Raw genomic sequence first — 18,807 nt, 5'->3', positions numbered from 1 at the left:
ACTCTGATTTTAAGCTACTCAAAGCTCTCCAAAACTTGGCTCCCCCATCAGGCCCCACCCTGACCTATGTTCTGTATCTGATAAATTTAATCATTTCCACACACTTCTCCTCCATTTCAAAGAGGATTGCCATTGTTGAACAGCCAACCCCATCCACATCTCCAATCCCTTTCCTTTTTTCTTTACATGGCTCCCTTTTACTCTAGGATTTTCCCTCAGTTATTGGCACTGTCTAAAACTCCAACTGATATTCATTATGCTGCCAATTAACAGGACTTAGAGAAGGTCTTTTCTCTACTCCTCTACTGGCTCTTTTGTTTTAACCAGTTCTCATGCTGTCATGTATCTCTCCTACATTATTTTTGAACTAATTCATTTGTTTGTGTTATTGCTGAATTGATATTTATCTTCTCCACTGGTCACAATGTACAGAAATATTGGGAATCTTAAGACAGAATACTTGGGGTACATAGTCATCTACTCTGCCATATTTATTTGCCTTACATACTGACATTCCAAATCCATCTTGTTTAAGGGGTGAGTTAACACAAAGGTAGAATATAGATATTTCTGTGGAAGTAAATGAATAGTTATGATTCTTGAAAGCCATATTCTTAAGGCAGAATCATCCTCTACACATAGTACTGGACTAGTATTCAGTGGCTCCTCTGGGTATGTGCTACATGCATTTGTACATTCTCCATTGCAAAGCTTGATTCCATTATGGGTTTTATAGGAACTTTTTTCCTGTTCTTGCTCCCCAATTCTTGTCAGATAGATTCTACTGAAACTGAGTCTTCTACTTGGAATGAATTTCTCTCCCACCAAGCTGTCATGTTTATAAAGCTTCTCAAGTTGGGTGTCAGAATGGCCTCCCAAAAGAATCACCTGCCAACAAAGTATTTTGAGGGTCTTTCCCACATCTATATATAAAACTTAGAGCACGGGTGGTTGTACAAGTTAGCTGTTAGCAGTTTATACTCTTATCTGCATGGGAAACAAAGGCCAGGCAAGGCAAAAAGAAGTTTTCAAGACTTCATGTCAGCCAATGTTGTGTAAAGAGTCACAGGCTTGTCATCTCCAGTTAATAGAGGAAAGCCCAGGGAAGCAGATCACAATTCTTGCTGGCCCAGGCCGAAAGCAAGATACTACCTAACCAATGCAAAAAAAAAAAAAAGCAGTTAGAGGTGGAGCTCATGCCATACAATGTCTGTCTAGCAGCGTGTGGCCCTAAATTCAATTGGCAGTACCACCAATGTGAAAAATTGCTTCCATTTCTTAATGGGGATTGCTACACAGCCATAGGACAGCAGGCATGGATCCAGGGAGGCCATTAAGTATAGCTGGCAAAATAGTTATTTGAGCAGAGAGGAAGTAATTGAAAATATTCTTTTGAACATGCTGTGCAGGCCCCAAAGGCATTTTTAGAACTATTTTTATTAAGATGTGATCGGCATAAAAAGCCAAAACTATTTAGATTCTATAACTTGATGGGTTTGGGCCCTTTGTTTTTACAGATTCAATTAACTAAACACCAAAATTATTTTTTAAAGAATTCCAAGACATTACAAATGGCAAGATTTAAATTTGCCACACATTTGCATTATGCTGCATCTATCTCTACCAGTGAAGGGCTATAACTTCACTCTGCTGTAGCCTGGAGCCATGTCACAGAGCTTGATCTTTGGTACTTCTTGTGGGAGCTTCCTTCAGCTCATAACCCTTGCTGACTAGTTGGACCTGTGATGGTTGTGTCTGGACTGAGCATCTAAGTTAATACATGGAAACTACTATTCTCACAGCCTTTACACTGTGTAAGTCCTAGTGAAAATTTACTTATGCATATCACAATACATAGGCTTCATGAAAGTAAATTCACCATTTTATGTAAAGATCATGAACACCTTTTGGTATCTGATTTGGGTCCTAGACCCAGGAAATGTGGCTACAGACACATAAAACTAGGACCATAATCTGTGCGAGAAATCTAATCTTCACCTGTAAAAGTCTCTTCCTGCCTTCTTTTTAACTTTTATTTTGTCTTTTCTTTTTTGGTACTGGGAATTGAACCCAGGACATTGCACTTGCTAGGCAAGTGATTTGCCACTGAGCTACATCCCAGCTCATCCTCCTGCCTTCTTAGTTATTATTATTATTATTATTACCTTTATGGAGTATTCTAACAGTTGGTAACTTCCTCTTCCCTTATACAAAATTCTATCCTTCAAAACCTGTTGCTGTATCTAGTCTTTTAACATTACCTCTGTTCCCTAATGTAACAGCTAATTCCTTGAAAGACAAGAGTTGTGGGGTTTTGTTTCATAGTTATCACTTGATTTCTAGCTCAATGGGTGGTACTCACCCCATGGTTGCTTAAAAACATTCTGTGGAGCTGGATGTTGGTGGTTCACAACTGCAGTCAGTCCTAACTGTTTATTTTTTATTTTTATTTTTTGGGTCCAGTCATGGGTGGGGCTTGAACTCTGGGCCTGGGTGCTGTCCCTCAGCTCTTCAGCTCAAGGTGGCTAGCGCTCTACCACTTGAGCCATAGCGCCACTTCCGGCTTTTTTCTTTTTGCTTATGTGGTGCTGAGGAATCGAACCCAGGGCCTCATGTATGTAAGGCAAGCTCTCAACCACTGAGCCACCTTCCAAGCCCCAGTCCTAACTTTCTAAGGGACTGAGATCTGAGGATCACAGTTCAAACCAGTCCATGAAACTCTTGTCCCCCAACTAACCACCAAAAAGCCAGAAGTGGAGTTATTGCTCAAATGGTAGAGCGCTAACTGAGCAAAACAGCTCAGGGACAGTTTTCAGGCCCTGATTTCAAGTCCAGACAAAGAAATTTCAAGAAACATTCCATGGAGAAGAGAATGCTGTACTTATTCAGAGTTTGGCTGAGGATTATGCCATTAGTTTGCCCCCAAAGTAGATGATCAATGATCACTGAAAATTAAGAAGGTTATCATGAGTGTCTGGGTAACAACCAAAGGAATCTCATGCAAGGTCTTCCTTCAGTTTTCTTCCAGGTTTTGATTATTCTTCTACTTTCATACCCAAATTTCAACTTTCACAGGAATAAAAATGTCATGGGTTCATAAATCAAAAATCACAAGTCATTTAAGCACCCAGTATAACCGAGCCTGAAAGTCTGTTCACAATTTAACCATGGAAGAGTGTGAGTGTAACCACTGCATCTCTCAGCACCCTTTTACAATCTGGGACATGGTGACGTCGGCTGGACTTTCAACCTTTTGGGCAAGTCACTATCCACATCACAGGACATCCAGGAGAAACGGAGAGGAAGCCTAGCAACCTTGGAAAGAGATCGCAGTGGGAATTCCCAGCCTATAATTATTTTGAAGAGAGGGAATTAGCTCTCTTCAATTTAGAGGCAAATGAATGCAACAGCAAAGACTAGGTTTTAGGGAAGAATCAACTCTTTTAAACTATAGCTGACAAAATTTTGATGTCAGCAATTTGGCCTCTTTTACTTAGAAAGGCATTATCATAATGATTTCACATTTCATTATCTACTTATTTTAAAAAATGCACACTCACAAGTTCAATGTTCATGGGAATTACAAAATAGTTACTCGGGGTTCCATCATTCAAATCTCATGCATACCATCCTTTTTCTCATGAGTTTGGTGAGTTTAAATGAGATACACGTATAATTTCCAGAAGGTAGAGAGCTGTGGTTCATTTTCCTCACATTTCTTTTTGTGTTTTCCATTTCAGCTCTATGCCAGAATGAATGATTGTTTCAGATTATATTCTAAATCAGTATGAAGATTTTATTTAATCCCAGACTCAAGACCTGAGTTTACAGGGCAATTTCCATTGGCTGTCCTCCACTGTCTGCTTTTTTTTTTCTGTGTCAGATTTTCTGAAGGAGAAGTATAGAGCAGACATTAGTTATTCCTTCATATATTTACTTCCATTCAAGAAAGCAAAAATGTGATATACATTATATGATTAGATACAAAAGTATCCCTAGAAAAATGATAAAGCAATTAAGATATAATTATTAAACTTATTATTTACTTATTACCCTTACCCCTATCTTTGAAACCAGACTTGAAGCATAACATGTGAAAATTCTTATTAGCATTTGAAGGTAGGAATCACTTCAACCCAAACTAATATTTTTACTGGTTAGAAAGATTATCACAGGGTGGATGAATGAAGAAGAGAAAGTGGGGAGAGTACTGTCAAGAATTCAATGTGTGTACTGCATTGAATTGGGAGGTATGAGTGAAACTGTTAAAAGGGGTGACACTGGTCAAACTGTTTTGTTAAATGGTTGACTCTTCCATACAGATATATCAGATAATTAATAGAATAATTTTAAAGTCATAGAAAAATTATCTCACTGTTGGGTAATAAAGCTTTTAATCTTTGGAGTTGATCCATCATTTTATCTGTTGTTTTTCCTCTGACATTTACAGTACATGTTTAATAATCCTGTTGGTAAAATACTGTATTTATGTTCATTGATACATAACATGTTACAAGATTGGGGTGTAGCTCAAGTGGTAGAGCACTTGCCTAACAAGCACAGCAACCTGAAAGCAATCCCTAATGTTGCCAACAGCAAATAATAATACATTTTATCTATAATGATAATATAAACATTAATTATATGATAGAAATAAAATGTAAAAACAACAGTTTTAAAATTAAGATGAATGGTATTTGTAGGCATTCTCCCAGTCCACTAAAGTAGATAGCTAAGAATTAGCTTTAATTCTTTCTTTTTATATATAACTTTTTATTGTAAAGATACGGTACAGAAGGGTTACAGTTACATGAGTAAGGTAATGTCTACATTTCCTATGGAACATTGTTACCCCCTCCTTTTTTCCTCCCCCCCAACTCCTTCCCCCCATCCCCCACCACCACCCCAAGTTGTAGAGTTCATTTTCAACCTAGTGTCTTGTATATCTCATTGTTACAATGGGTCAACCTGTATCGTTGTTTCAGCATTTTGTTATTTCCCTTCCCTTCCCAAAATTAGAAAAATGTATATACAAATTCTTACTTGACTCATGTATTCAATCAGACTTTGTGAATGTTGGTATCAGGCTAAGTAAGATAATAAGGTTACAATCAAGCTACAAGTGTTGTATGTTTGGCTTGAATATTATTTACTTAGAATCACACAAGGGTAAATTGAAATGATACTTAGAGCAGTATGGATAAGAGCAATTTATTGTGAACAGTGGAAATTAAACAGTTAATTTGTGGAACATAATTGTGGAACAGTTAAACAGTTAAATTGTGGAACATAAATTAACATTTTTGAAGAATACATTCCTATGTGCCTGTTACTTTTATTTTTTAAATTATATTGTCAATTTGATATACAGAAGGGTTACAGTTACATAAGCAAGGTAGTGATTACATTTCTAGTCTAAGTTGTTACCCCTTCCCTTGATTTTCTCTCTCTGAATCTTACTTTTAATATAGTAGATTACTGATAAAAGAAATGAATCCTTCAGCAATGTATTATTCAAATTTGTACTGGGGTACTTTTCAACTCTCTATCTTTGCTGACACACACACACACACACACAAACACACACACACACTTACTCACTTACCCACTTTTCTCATCAGGTCTTCACCATAGTCCAGATATCTAACACACTTTGCAAATGTATGTTCACAAAAACTGTGTGTGTTCTTGTAATAATTGTCAGTTCAAAACATTGTCAGGTCGCCAAGGTTCTCCAAAAATCGACTGTAGCTTGAGAATCTGGCTTTAACTCTCATGACTTTATTCTTCTGACTAGACTGATAACCGCTGCATGTCTATATATCACTTGATCATTTTAATCTTCATGCCTTTCTTCTCAATGTCTGCCCCCAGTGCAGACAATTCATATCTAATCTACGGTCTACAACCTTTCAGAAATGTTTACTGATGAACCGTATCCACAATAGTCATGCTTCTAAATCTCTATAGTAACTTTCCTTCTAGATCAACACTTTATCATGCTCCATCCTTGTGCTAAGATTTCTCAATACATATCTGCAAAATCTCCTCAAGTGAAACTTTATCTTGAAAGCAAGAGTGTAACTTTTTCTTCCTTTCACCAGAATTGTCTAACCCAATAGTTTATACATAATTGTAGCATCTTTGATGAAATGTCTCTTACAAAAATAGATATAGCACAAAATTAAGCAAAATTACTCTATTTTCCCCAAATATTTTCCAAAGTGTAATTCTTTTTTTTAATTGTGAAAATACCATGCTGAGGGGATACAATTCATGAGCAAAGTAATGAATGCATTTCTTATCAAGCATTGTTGCCTCTCCTTTGTTTCCCCTTCCATCCCTTCCCATCTCCCCTGTCCCTGTCCCCTCCTCCATACCAGAGTTGTTCCAAATGAGTCCATTCATCAAAGAACTCCAAATTCCTTCACTCAAGATCAACAAGTAATCAGAGGAAGCTCAGCTCTTGTCTCAACTAATGTACCTCAACTTTGTCACCTTCAGTGAGTCCTAGGAAGGAGAGGGTGGTCTACTCTTTATATCACCATGGCTTCTCTGAAGAAGGAGAAGACAGAGAAGCTCTTCCCAGAGGCAAGGTGTGGAGAGTGGTTGGTAGATCACTTTGGCTATGCAGGATTTACATGAAAAACTTGGCCCACACTGAACCCCCAAAATCAAAATGTCTTCCAACCAAGAATAATCATTCATTTTAAAGTGAATGACCTGAGATTTAGCACCCTCATTGATATAACCTATGACATGAGCTCCCATGCCTAAAACTCTGATGTTTAAGCTTTGGGGATGCTGTATCCATGAGCTAGCTACCTGATGCAAACTTTCAATGCAAAAGAAATAAATTCCTTAATTGATTGGATTATTGATAGAAAGCTGCCCCCAATGTCAAGAGATTAGTACTTAGAAATGGTGAGAACAGGCTAAAAGAAAAATCCTGAGATTGTCGTATGGAAAGTCAGTTATTCTTGTGTCTAAAGTTCTCAAAGACAACAACTTAAAAAAACTTTTGTGACAGTGGCTCACACCTGTAATCTTAACTACTCAGGAGCCTGAGATCTGAGGATTGCCCCAACCCTGGCAGGAAAGTCCGTAAGACTCTTATATCCAATAAACCACTAGAAAACTGGCAGTGACACTATGGCTCAAGTGGTAGAGCGCTTGCCTTGAGCTGAAGGGTGCAGGGATGGCACCCAAGCCCAGAGTTCAAGCTCCATGACTAGAAAAAAAATAAACTTAAAAATAAATTCTCAAAGACAACAACTAGAAAAAGAATAGCTCCAAAACTAAGCCTTTGGCTAGAGATTTCAGAGACCGAATCAAAACATGGACTTGAAAATGAATTGGAATCATAACTAGTCTTCAGTCACACTCTTCTGAAGGTGCCAAGACAAACTCAATGGAAGAAGACAAAAGCGTATCTCAGGAGAAAACCAGGATGGTCGGTCCTTTGAAGTCGTCTGTCTATGTGAAGGGTACTTCTGCGAGTTAACCTTTATAACTGCAAAAAGGAAGGACTTGATTGACAGTTTATTACTGGAGAGTCAATCAAGGTACCCACATGCCTCTATCAAAATGGAATATTTCTCAAGTAAATGTTCCCCCAACACTGTCACAGCCATAGGAGGGAAGAGCTAGATTGAGCATTTCTCAAGTAAAGGAAAAGAGCTTACAGGATAACACCAATCCTAACCTGAAAATAAGATGCCCAGGTGGTTGTTTGATAATGCCTCTGGAGAAAGGAAGGGACCAGTGAAACCTCTACAGTCTCCAAACAAAGGCCAAAAGCCAAGAGATCAAGTTGCAGGCAAATATTGCATAGAAAAACTGGAGCAAGCCAGGCGTTGGTGGCTTACATCTGTAATCCTAGGTACTCAGGAGGCTGAGATCTGAGGATTGTGGTTCAAAGCAAGGCCAGACAGGAAAGTCCATGAGACTTATCTTCAATTAACCACAACCAGAAAACCAGAAGTGGCACTGTGGCTCAAGTGGTAGAATGCTAGTCTTGAGCTGAAGAGCAGAGGGACAGCACCCAGGCCTAGAGTTCAAGCCCCATGGCAAACAAAATGAAAGAGAGACAGAGACAGAGACAGAGAGACAGAAAGACAGAGAGAGACACAGAGAGAGAGAAAGGAAGAAAGAAAGAAAGGAAGGAAGGAACGAAGGAAGGAAGGAAGGAAGGAAGGAAGGAAGGAAGGAAGGAAGGAAGGAAGGAAAAAGAAAGAACTGGAGCAGCATTCACCCAGGTTGAAAGCACCTGGCTCCATTTGAACCTTCTCACATAACCATGACAGCAGACGAAGAAGGAATGGAGTAACCACATTGGAGGATAGAAACACAGGACAGGGTGAGGAGGGAAACAGGTCCAAGAAGCCCCTCACTGACTTCAGCCTTTTTACCTTGCTGTGAGAAACGGAACAACAAAATAATGAGACAAAGGACAAAGAGTGAACCAATGCCACAGCAATACTCACAAGACAATATGTTGGAAATGAGCTTTACAACTAGTGGGGGTAGAGGGAATTGTGGAAGGAGGGAAAGTGGGAGAAAAACAAGGAAGTGGTAACAATGTCTGACAAGACATATTACCTTACATTTTCAACTGTAACCCTCTGTACATCAACTTGACAACAAAATTAAATATAATAAATAAAAATAAACATTTCTATGTGGCTCTTCCAGTCAGACATCTCAGGACATACTGACACATCCTGAGAGACATGAAAAGATACAGAGAAGTACATTGTGAAGAGTTTCCCTTACCTACCATGCTAGGCTATAAAAAAAAATCAGAGGAGTTAAGTCTTGAAAACTTATGTGATCTCAGGATCAGGAGTTCAGCTGCTGGAGCACAATCTTTTACAAGTGTGATTTAGAGCAAAATACATGTGCCAGTGAAAATGGATGAAAAGTGTATGACTTAGAGTGTGAAAATGCCTATTAACTTTTTAAGAAAATGTAAGTATTTGAGAAGATTTTTCTTAATCTCTTGCCAGAACTAAAGATCTGTTTACCAAAGATTGTTTTTTTTTTCTCTCTAAACACAAAAGCAAACAACCCTTAACAATATTTGGAAAGCTATTCACAAAACTTTTCTCTCTTTTCTTACTGGAAACATAATTTAATCTAACAGAATAATTGGCTCCAAAATATTGAATTAAAGGTTTTCTATTATACTACATTGATTTAAAAAATTGAAAAACCAATAACTTATCCAGGGATAGTATCTACTATAATTAATATTCTTAGAGAAGAGTTGACAATTTATTGTTATAAAGACAATCTACTATTTTGGTGATTTAAAGAATCTTGTCACCTTCCCTCTTCCTGATAATAACCACCACCCACAGTCCCTTTCCTACTTTCCTACCATTGTTTTTCATGGGGATTCTGCATATGAGAAAAAAATACATCTGTTTTCTGAGTCTGGCTTATTTCATTTAACATGATCATATCCAGTACAATCAATTTTCCTGCAAATGACATAATTTAATTCTCTTTAATTTAGATCATATTTTTATTTGTTTACTAAGAGGTAATTTCCTATCTAGGAAATAAATAATTTTTGCAAACCAGAAAACATTGAGAACTAAATTCCCTAATAAAACATGTCACTGAAATAGCTAAGCTTCTTGGTGATTTTTTGTTTTGAAAGTAAAATATTTATCATCACCCCGTTCATAAAAACAGTAAATAATTTATCCCTTTGAGATCATTACTTAAAATCAAGATGATGATTTTTTTGAGGGATGATAATGCAATGTAATGTTTGATACATGGCCTCTCAGAGAACCCTGGAAACTGCAAAAGTAAGGTTCGCTATCATGGAAGGAGGTTGTTCATCATTCTGAGGGGAAGACTCTTTTTTAAAAATATATTTTCTTATTTTATTTTTTTATCAGTCATGGGGCTTGAACACTGAGCCTGTGTGCTTTCTCTGAGCTTTTTGTTTTTGCTCAAGCTACTGCTCTACCACTTTGAACCACAGCAACACTCCCAGATTTTAAATGGTTAATTGGAGATAAGTGTCTCACTCAGATTTTCTTACCAGGCTGACTTTGTACTCCTCAGATTTCAACCTCCTGAGCAGCTAGGATTAAAGAGATGACCCACTGGCACCTGACTTATTTTATTTTATTTTTCAGTACTGGGACTTGAACTCAGCACCTGGCTACTCTCCCTTAGCTTTATAAATCAAGGCTAATATTCCACCACTTGAGCCATATCTTCACTTCTGCTTTTTTGATGGTTAGTTAGAGATAAGAGTCTCAAGATCTTTCCTGCCTGGGCTAGCTTCCAACTTGTGATGTAAGGATCTCAGCCTTCTGAGTAGCTAAGATTAAAGGTGTCAATCACCAGCACCCAGCAAGGGAAGTCATTGATAGCAGACAGATTTTATTCCAGTCCCTAAATCTCAGAATCCACTATGGTTCATAGAGAACTTGTGGAAGTGTTCATTGAAGGTTTATTGTAGTATATTTCACCAAATAATTGGCAGGTAACACAAGCCACGACAAGGTAATATTTTACCAGTACCATTGATCCTATAGCTAAACAGACCAATCTGCCAATGGATGATAATGTGACATAAAAAGGAACATTAATAAAAACTTCAGATAAGCCACTTAACTCCTTATTCACATACAACAGAGCAGAACAATTTCTCAAAATCCCAGTAGATATTTACTGTTATTGATCTATACTCATTTATTTTACAAAAAGGCAAAAAGTCCAGAATACTTAGAATAATCTTAAAAAAGGAAGACTTAAGTTGGAGTAATCATTGTATTCAATGTCCAGGCTGAATACTTAGCTACAGCCATCAAAACTGTGGTTCTAATGGAGAAACAAATCAATGGAAGAAAACAAAGAGCAAAGAAAGGTCTCCCATGAAATTTCTGTCCTCCTCCCACAGGTCATAGTACAGTTCACATACAACCTATAATAAGAAAAGAGACAATCATGCACCACTTGGTCACACACTTTATTTTCTGATCCACCATAACTATTACATCAAGAATGGAACAAAGGAGGAGTATGTAGAACATGGAAATCACCCTTTAAATGTTACGATTAAAGTAAATCCAATTAGAAAATGGGCAAGGATATTTTCCCTTTGATATTTAGTTTATTATTGCATTTATTTATTTTTATTTTCTAACTTCAAGTGGTTTTACAGGAAGGTTACAATTAAGCATGCCCGTTTATGGGTCCAATATTTCTTTGCAAAAATCACTCTCTCCAGCCTTCTTCCACATTCCATTTAACCTTTCCTCCCAGTCTCATTTCACTGACAAAAGATATAACATAAACATTTCAGCTCAAAAGAATTAATATCAAAAATGTGCAAGAAATATAAAATCCAACAGTAAAAACACAAATATGCTGATTTAAAACTGGTCAAAGGGCATAAAGAGATATTTCCCAAAGAATCTATAGCCAACAACTATGTTTTAAAAGTACTAAAATTAGTAATCAACCACAAAATGAAAATTAAGACATGAGATTTCTCACGATATCTGTTGGAAAGGACATTAGCAAAAAAGATAAAGCAAAACAAGTAGTGAAAGGATATAAAGAGAAAAAAATAGCAAATCCTGGGTAAGGGTGCCAGCTAATATAGCTACCACAACAAACAGCATGAAGGATTCTCAAAAAGCTAAAACTGAAGTACAACATGATCTCTACTTGAGTATAATTGCAGAGCAATTAAAACAAATGTATTGAAGAGATATTATACTCCTGTAGCCATTTCTCATATATTCATAAGAGTTTAGTTATGTGAGCAGTATTCAAATCCATCAACAGATGAATGGATAGGAAATAGTGGAAGAGGTGGAGAGTGCTATGCTACTCCATTTCAAAAAAAGAGAAACTCTATCATTTGTGTCAACATAGATAAACTCTGTGGGAAGTATGTTAAATTACAGTACATTAAGTTAAATAACATAATAATATAATAGCAAAGAAGACAAATACTTCATGATCTACTTATATATAGAACTAAAAATGCTGAACTCATAAGGGCAGACTCTTGTTGGGTATAGGAGGCTAGGAAGGCATGGTAAGATATTGCCCTAAGGATACAAAGATTCAGATAGACAGGAGAAATAAGTTGAAAAGATCTATTGCACATCAAGGTGAATGTAGTTAATAATTATGCACTCCACATTTTAACATTGCTAAAATAGTAGATTAAATAGTTTCACCATGAAAATGTGAAGGTATGACTGTGTTAGCTACCTTGATTAAATAATTCCACAAGATATACATATACTCAACTATCATATTGTACCTCATGAATATATGCAACCATTACATATTGATTAAAAGATCACATAATATAAAATAACATAGTAATAAACAAGAAGGTATATACAAATAGTAAATAATCACTTAAAAATAGGTTCAACAAAATTAGACGTTAAAGAATTGCAAGTTAGATAATAACCCCAATGAGATATCACAACATACCTGTCAAAATATCTAAAATTAAAATTAATAATGACAATATTGGTAAGGCTTCAGAGAAACTAAGCTAATCTCACACTGTGACAACATAAGATCTGACAACCAGTTCAGCAGTTCCTTATAAAACTACACCATATAGCTACCAGACAGCCCAACAATTACATTCTTGGATATTCTTCCAAAGAAGTGGACACTTGTATTCACACAAACCCAAATACTCATGGCCAGCTGTGGAGCTCCACAAACATTGAGGTCAATAGCATTATTTAATATTATAATTATGCAAGATATTATCATTCAGGGAAACTAGATAGCTGGTTTTTGGCTCTCTTGGTAGTATTTTTTCTGGTGCAAGTAAATCTATAATTCAAAATAATTTATAGAAAAATACACAAGTGGATGTGAGGCGTCATTACAGCCATGATTGGGAGCGAGATCTTCCCATACACTTTGACAAGATCAGGCTTTCCTGAGAAAGGCTGAAAACTGCAGGCTGTTCTCTGGATCGATTCCACTTGTGGAGGCAGCCTGGAGGGTAGAAAGAGCAGGAGGGGGAGGGGAAGTGTTTGATGGAGATGTGATAATCACTTAACCACTGTCACATCTAGTCCTGTTGCCTTATGTAGTGACCCCCTTGGTCTTGAATTTCATCAGTGATTATTACTCTACAACATCAGATACATCTTTGGCTCTGTTTCTCTACTGAAAATTGAAGAAGTGGAGGGGAGCGGGGGGGGGGAACTTGACCTGTGACTGTACCTAATAACCACTGTTACATTTCTTCCTGCCTTCTAACTTGGAGAGACCCAGGTCTTTCACCAAGAAGACTGGGAATTGAAAATTAGGTAGTAGATAGGTTGCATCTCTGCCAGGCAGAATCCCTTAGAGTACCACCAGACCCAAAAGCATAACCAAGAATTCATTTGAAACCCATTGCATGCTTCAGATTACACACTTTATTTCCTGGTCCCCAACACCCTTCCTTCCCAGTGACTAGGACATCCTGAGAATGCATAAACACCAATTCACCAACATTAATTCCCATCCACACCCAGATGTCCCAACTTTGAAGTAAAGAGAAATCTATTATTTTATTCTGTGTTTCATATTTTAATTTGTCAGAATTCTTAGAATTAGTCTCTGATTCTTTTTATCTTTCTGCAGCTGGTATGCCTGAGAGGAAGATGATCGTTTCTATTTACACAAGAAAGCCAGGATAAACAAAGGGGCATGAAACACAGGTGCCTCCATATAAGAAATCACAGGCGGCAACAAGACTTCCTTCCTTCCCATTAGAGGTCTCCTAATGAGAGAAGCTATTTTGCACTTGTGAACCTACTGAGGCTTCCATTGACAACATATTCAGGAACTTCTATTTACTACAGTGTGTGAACTTTGCCATCAGTTAACAACCACTCTAATGCCTCTGCTTCCAACTGTACAGTATTCTGTTCTAAACTTATGTCTTTCAATACTAATATTACTTGTCCAGTTTTTGAAATATACATTATGCATACTTGTGACTTCTGCCTCCATAGATCTAATCAATTATGACCAAAACTATTGAGGAAAAATATGTTATGATGGTAACTGAATACAACAGAGATGTGTGTGTGTGTGTGTGTGTGTGTGTGTTTGTGTGTGCCAGTATTGGGACTTTAACTCAGGACTTCATGCTCTTGCTTAACTTTTTTACTCAAGACCTGGCACTCTTGAGCCACTCCTCCTCTTTCACAGATTTTTCTTATCACCATTCTCTAAACAATACAGCAAGGCAAGTCTTTATATATCATTGACACTGTGTTAGTTATGTAAGGAATGTAGAAGTGACTCCAAGTATACAGGAAGCTGTACAAGATTCTATGTAATACTGTGTAAGGAACTTTAGCATTCAGAGACTTTGGTATATGGGGGCAGATCAAAGAACAAATCTTCTGTGAAAGATCAAGAATGACTTTACAATAGCTCACATGTCATAAGAAGACTTTCTAATATATGTGGTCTGGGGCTGTACCTGACCTTTGGTGTGTGTAGAAATCTCTGGGAGATTTGATTACACAGCTGGGGTGAGAGTTAGAGGTCTAGGGTGAAGAATGATTTTCTCCAATGTAGCTATGATCCTATGTGCCAATTGTGTAACCCATTCTGGACCTCAAAGAACCTCCCTGATTGCTACCCTGGGATGAATACAGAACCATTGCTGAGAAATTTATTCTTTCTTGTATTCCTTAATGTATACTTGATATGTAATTGTATAGAGGCACAATGTGTTGATCTATGTAGACATTGTGCAATAAAATACATTTAAACAACAGTATGAAGCTTATTCATCATGTCAAATATTTATCCTTTTCTTGTAGTACGAATATTGAAATTTCTGTCTTCAATCTATGTCTCCATGTCAGCTGTAGCCATCCTACTATGTAATTGAACAGCAGAACTTATTCCTAACTGTAATTTTGAACCACTTGAGCTATCTTTCCCACTTTCTCTTGCCCATTTCTGATGACCGCCATTCTTTTCTATATTTATATAAAATTAAGGGGGTTTCTAAATGTCACTAAAATGACTTATTTCAAAGTCATATAATAAGTGAGAAGATCTTCAAAACTCCATAGATAATTGTGGTTATTCTGGTTATTAAGAACTCTTGATAAACTGAATCTGGAGGAAGATTAGCAGAGGAGAAGCTGGAGGCTAAACAAGCTCTAGCATAGAAAGCAGTTTTAGTGTTCCAGTGAACAGTCCTAGGCTATAGAGTACCCAAGTGTGCCATCATAGTACAGAGAGTTTGACCAGAGAGGAAAAACCCAGGCAGCTTGGTTAAGGAGACAGATCTGAGCACTTGCCAGTGTCCTCAGAGTCTGCTGCCACTGCTGCCCTATCAACAGCGAAAATCCCGGACCTAGGTACCAAAGGTAGCATGTGAGCTGATTCTACTCACCGCCAGCAAGAACTGACAAAGAGTGTAAATATTTATCATGCTGATCGCAGATAGTCGCAGACCGTGGATGGCAACCAAGGGATAGGCATGACTATTCCAAGATATCCTCACTGCTCATGGAGCAGCGGTGGGAAGGTAGCCCCTAACCAACCACCAGAGAAGAACTCAATCTTTGGTATTGACAAAGACCTGGCCAGAGCAGCTATCACATATCTCAGGCCTTAGAAGAAGACAATAGAAGCCATTCAACAAGTCAGAGGAACCTGACCCGCCAGGATCAGATCCACCCAGGGGAAAGTTACCCTTCCCAGGCAGAGATAGCTCTGCACATGGTGGAGTAACTTTCTTCACTGGGTAAACAGAGCCAGAGGCTGCCCCTTCCCATGACAGAGTAGGCAGCAGACTCGTGGCAGGAGGGGTAAAAGAAAAACAATTGTAAACATGAACCTTGAAAATGGCTCCAGGCTGGGCTCTGTGAGTGTCTCAGGAGCGAGCCCCTCAGGGTAAAGCTACTGACTGATGACAGGCTTCAAACCTACCCAAAACCTAGCCCCATCAGAGCAACTCCAAGCTAGAGGAAACAGCCATATCCCTCTTTTGTGATACTCAAAGTAGATCTCCCTCCCACTGAAGGAGCCTGGGAGGAGGATCATAAAGTCCCTGGTAAGGCAGAGCTTCTTTCTGCCTGCTCAAACAACTGACTTAAGAAACCAATCAAACCACAGGAAAACCAAACACCACAAGCAAACCAGAGACTCCACCAAGAAACTGATTACAGACACAAGGGAAACAGAAGATCCTCCCTCCCCCGCAAAAAAAAAATTGAAGAACTTGTTTTTCTACCTAATTTTTAATTTTTTTTAAAATGGTTTTTGTTTTCATCGTTTTTACTTTAGGAGTGTGTGTATGTGTGTGTGTGTGTCGGTGTCTGTGTGTGAGTCTGTGTGTGTATTTCAAATTCTTTTTACTGTTTTCCCTTTTCATCTTTTTGGGGTTATTTTTGCATGACTTAATTGCTGTTCTGCTCGTCCCCAGATATATACTCACCATTAATTATTAGATGTTAGGCTTTATTGTGTGCAAACGTAATTCACAAATTGATTACTCAATTCACAAACTCTCACTCTTAACTCCTTTAATAATAGTATCATTTCTTTATGCTTATATAATTTTAAGTATTTCATTTTTAAATATTTCATTTTTTATTTTATCATTTTTCCTTTTTTCTTTATCTCTCCCCTCCTTTCCTCTTATCCTTTTCCTCTCAGTATTATTTCTTTATACTTATTTAATCTTTAAGTGTTTCATTTTTTCTATTTTTTATTTTTATTTTTTTTCATTTTTCCTTATTTCTTTATCTTTCCCTCTTTTTTCCTTTCCTTCTATCTGTTTCCTCTCTCTGAATTTAGGTGTTGGTTAAATTCCCTCTCTCCTTTTCCCTCCTTACATTCTTCTAATCTTATTTTCTCCCCACAATTCTCCCTAAACCTATTAATTTTTGTCTGCTGATCCCTTCTTTGACTCTCTTAGTAAATTAAGCCATACTTGTTTGTTGTTGAACTAGATTGTATCTGTTGAACTAGATTGTATCTGTACTCATTTTGACTGTATCAAAAAAATCCATGCAACAACAGTGTTCTGGTTTTGGCTTGCCTTAAAATACTGTTCTGCCACAAAATTTGTGTTACTTTCATACCAACTGGGCAGAACAAGCCAGAGGAACACAAGAAAAATGGCAAGTCCAGGTATCTTAAATCCCACTCATGATTACCAAGCAACAGAATAGTTAATGAATAATCCAGAGGAGAGTTCCGCAATTGCTCTACAAACAATCCTCCAAGAAATATGATAGATCTATTCAACATTTAGAAGACACCATCAGAAGGCCCAATCTGAGACTAATGGGTGAGAGAAGCACCTAGAGACAGAAGTTAATGGTCTAGGAATTTTATTTAACAGGATTCTAGCAGAGAACGTCCCAAAAAGATAGGCCTATTCAGATACAAGAAGCCTATGGAACCCCAAATAGACCTGACCAGACAGGACAGGACATCCACCATCATACTATACTCTGCACAGGATCAATTCAGACTGAGGAAAGGATCCTTAAAGCTGTCAAAGAGAAAAGATCAATCACCTATAAAGGGAAGCTAATCAGAATAACTTCAGATTTCTTAACAAAGAAAATTAAAGCAACAAGAGCTTGGAATGATGTATGCCACTCCCTGAAGACAAACAACTATCAACCAAGAATACTGTACCCAGCTTCACTTTCTTCCATAATGGAATGTCAAATAAAAGCCTTCCATAGCAAAGAAAAATTGAAACAATATATCTCCACCAAACCATCCCTACAAAAGATACTTAAAGATGTCCTACACATAGAAAACCAACAACAGCACAATAAAGGCCAAGAAACACCACCACCCCAAAAGAAATAATCCAAGAATCATTTAAAAAACCCAGTTGGCACAGTCCCCAAGAAGATGGATAACATGGCAGGAACTACCAAACATCTCTTAGTCCTAATTCTCAATATTAATGGACATAACTCTCCAATTAAGCGACATAGACTGTCTAGTTGGATTAAAAAGCAAGATCGTTCTATCTGCTGGCTTCAAGAGACACACCTTGTCCATAAAAACAAACACAATCTGAAAGTGAAAGACTGGAATAAAATCTACCAAGCAAATGGCCCCCATAAACAGGTGAGAGATGCAATCCTAATATCAGATAAAACAGACTTCAAATCAAAATTAGTAAGAAGAGATAAAAAGGTCACTACATACTAATTAAGGGTTCTCTTCTTCAGGAAGATATTACTAATTCTAAATACTATTCACCAAACAACAGAGCACCCAAATTTATATGAGAAATACAACTTTCCATAAAATCTCACTTAGATACAAAGAAATTAATTGTAGGGGACTTTCACACACCACTATCTCCACTGGATAGATCAACCTGACAAAAACTCAACAGAAAAATCTCAGATCTAAAAAACTGCATAGATCAACTAGACTTAACAGACATCTACAAAATATTTCACCCAGCATCATCAGAATACATGTTTTTCTCAGCAACACATGGAATATTCTTCAAAATAGACCACATATTAGATCACAAAGCAAATTTGTCCAATTTCAGAAACATTGAAGGTATGCCCTGCATTCTCTCAGACCACAAGGGAATAAAATTAGAACTCGGGAGGAGGCGACAAGATGGCGGAGGAGAAGCTGGAAGCTGAACAAGCTCTCGCATAGAAAGCAGTTTTAGAGTTCCAGTGAACAGTCCTAAGCCAGAGAAACACACCAAGTGTGCCATCACAGGACAGAGAGTTAGACAAGTGAGAGAAAGCCAAGGCAAGAATACACATCTGA

This window comes from Dipodomys ordii, unplaced genomic scaffold, assembly GCF_000151885.1.
Source record: "Dipodomys ordii isolate 6190 unplaced genomic scaffold, Dord_2.0 Scaffold194, whole genome shotgun sequence".
Taxonomy (NCBI): domain Eukaryota; kingdom Metazoa; phylum Chordata; class Mammalia; order Rodentia; family Heteromyidae; genus Dipodomys; species Dipodomys ordii.
This window is presented reverse-complemented; position numbering follows the sequence as displayed.